Below are 3,421 nucleotides of genomic sequence, written 5' to 3'. Positions count from 1 at the left end.
TTTTTGGCTTGCCGCGGGCTATGCTTGCAGTAAATAGCAAATATGGGCACGTAAATGTAAACGAGTTATAGAAGAAGAGAAAAGAGAAGATTTTTAACGGTTTTTTCGATATATCTCGAAAAGTAACAAAGCAATCGATACTTTCAAAAAATCAGTCGATAGATCTTTTTAAAACCTACAACTTTCTCATTTAAAATTTTTCAATCCGTGCTATATTTTTTTAGTTATTTTAGAAAAACCGTTTTTTTCAACTTTGCGATTTTTTTTAACCATGTTCGCCATATTGGATCGAGTTTAAAGAACAAGAAACTCAATTTAAAATTTAATTTTCTATACGGTCATATTTTTTTTTGTCCAGGTAATAATTTCTGTAAGCATTTCTCTATAATGCTTGGACTATAGCTGTAGAAAGTTTATTTGTGATTTTATGAAAAAATATTTCAAGTAAAAGTTATTTATTTTGACTAAATCTAAAAAAAGTTATTATGTGATTTTTTCGAAAAAGTAATATTCAAGCTGTAAAACGCTGTTAAACTTAACACACGTGTATATCTACAGCTAACATACGAATACTCTGTGTTAAACTTTGGTGGCGTTTTAAAGCTAAAACATTGATTTTTCGAAAAAAACAAGAATAGTTTTTTTTAGATTTCATTGAAATAAACAACTTTTATTTGAAACTTTTTTTCATAAAACGACAAGTAAACTCCCCGCTACTTGGAAGCAGTTTTTGGGGGGGAAGAGGTGGATTTGGGGCTTTGTGCCCATTGAGACTTTTGATCTACATGTTAAGAACTATCAACCTGCGAAGTTTCAAAAAAATTGACCAAAACCCACTTCCCATAAGAAAAGTGCGAGGAATACAACTTACTATGCTAATGTTTATACAGTTTAGTGGCAGTTTACATAAGAATTATACAGTCTAGTGGCAGTGTACATAAGAATTATTAGTGCAATTTAAAAAACTAATTGTAACTCAACTACAGCAATACAGAACTTGTACGAAACTTATAAAAAAGAAGCACAGTTGTTTGGTTTTTGTAAATTTCTGTTGAAACCTCAATGTGTAAATATTTTCTAAAACGTGCTTTCAATTTTTCTATTTTGATCGTTAAAGATAAATTATCTTACTACTACTATACTTGGGTTACATATTTGATGAAACTGCAAGAGATATGATTCATTTCTCAGTATGATATCAGAATTTGATTGCTGTTAGATGGCGGGGTTTTCATATTTAGAGAAAAATATGATTTTTGGGGATCATTTTTCGAGAAATTTAGTTCATTTTTCTATTCTGTTCTATCTTACTATGAATGATGCTTCATCATTTAAATATAGGGATAAAAACATTATTCTATATTTGTTCCGGATTTTTTATTCACCATTTATAGTGGGTGGGGCATTTACCTTTAGACAAAATAATATCTCGGTTGGACTCGATTATTTCGAAAAAAGTTTCAAACAAAAATTGTAGGGCACTGAGGGGACCATTAAAAAGTCTATATTACGACTTCCGGTCTAGACCAGAAGTGGTGTTTTTAGACAGGAAATTGATTTTTTAAAATGGAAACCCATTTTTTACCACGGATTTCTATGGAAAAACGAACTTATTATTTTTTCAATTTAACCCATATTTTGGCCATAAAATGGCCATAAAATAAAAACAAAAAGCAGGAATTTTGTGACAATGTAGTATCTTGTTGGGATCACTTTAAAAAAAGGGGGCTATCTTGAAGTGACCTTGAAGATGACCTTGACCTTGATTTCAAGGTCGTTTGAAGATCAAATTTAAAATTTTAAATGAGACTCTTTTTTGACCTCAGAAATTACAAGAGCGGGAAGTTTTATAATAAGATATGAACTTAACCTCAAGAACAAGATCAGATATCAAGTAGTGATGGGTAGTTCGCGAACGAACGAGTTAAAACGAACGATTCTTCATAGTGAACTAAAAGAACTAGTTCCCTATTCTAAAACAAAGTAGTTCGCGCGAACTATTTGTGTCGATTTTGACCGATCTTATGTTCGGTCTGTCAAAGCATAAAGCAGCGTACAGAGTATTCATTTCGTTCATTCATTACGTCTGCTCAATGAAACGGCTTCGAACCGAAATAGTTCGCGAACTAAAACAAACAATTTTTCAATACATACGTACGATTGCGATGCGGATATGAGGAGGCAGGCGCACGGAATATAAAAGCGCTTCTATAATTCCTAGGTTAAAGGGTTTTAAAGTTAGAAAATCGAAAAAACAGTCTATTATTGTCAGCCATTCCTAGGAAAAAAGTCTAATGAACTTATATTGTAAGAAATTCCAGCGGCAAAACAGTTTATTCTACGTTAGATTCTTAATATTGTGCATATATAAACAAAGGCAGGAGAGGTACTTTAGACCGTTTTGTCTGATTGGATGAATATTTACGAAAAACCTATTATACATTAGACTATTTTGCCTTAGTTTAGATCATTAGATTTTTTGACTTTAGAAGTAAATGAAAAAACGCGCAACAACTATTAGATTCAGCACAAATGAAAAACAATGCAACCCGCTCGTAAATATTACTAATTTGAAATTATTAATTTTTAAAATGCAGTGGTATATACATTTGCTAGCTTATTTCAGTACTCCGCCCTCTAAATGTAAACGAATCTGCATGCACATTTGACCGAGACTCAAGTTAGTAATATGCATAGAAAATATAGTACTAACTATATTTTCTATGGTAGTATGTGACTCGACGATCGCAATCGCGCCTGGCAACAGGAGAACGAGAGATGCTTTTGCTAGTGACTCACGTCGTCGAATATCTAAAGTAGTTCTCGAACTAGATTTAAGAACTAGTTCATTTGGAGCAAGTAGTTCTCGAGAACTAGTTCACCGAAATGAACTATTATGCCCATCACCAATATCAAGGTCATTTTAAGATTGAAAAACTGTATAATTATTAACTACTTTTAACATTATCCAGGATTAACGACGTGGACGTAGTAGTTTTTTTATTCTCTTTGGGGTGAGAGGTGAGAGAACTCACCAAAAACAAGCACCCCGATGGTGAGAAGCGAGGGGACTCACCGAAAATAAGCACAAAGTGAATAAAAAGTTACTGCGTCCACGTCGTTATTCCTGGATAGTGCTAAAAATAGTTAATAATTTTACAGTTTTTTTTTACCTTGAAATGACTTTGATATCTGATCTTGTTCTTGAGGTTAAGTTCATATAGCATTGTAAAATTTCCCACTCTTGTAATTTCAGAGGTTAAAAAGGAAGGTTACATTTAAAATTTTGAATTTGATCTTCAAATGACCTTGAAGTCAAGGTCATGTCAAAATAGCCCCCTTTTCACCCTACAACTAAAGTATGAAATATTTGTTTAAAGAAAGAGATCCCAACAAGGTACTCTATTGTCTCAAAATTCTT

This window comes from Anoplophora glabripennis, unplaced genomic scaffold (genome assembly GCF_000390285.2).
Source record: "Anoplophora glabripennis isolate ALB-LARVAE unplaced genomic scaffold, Agla_2.0 scaffold1345, whole genome shotgun sequence".
NCBI lineage: Eukaryota > Metazoa > Arthropoda > Insecta > Coleoptera > Cerambycidae > Anoplophora > Anoplophora glabripennis.
Note: the sequence above shows the minus strand (reverse complement) of the source record.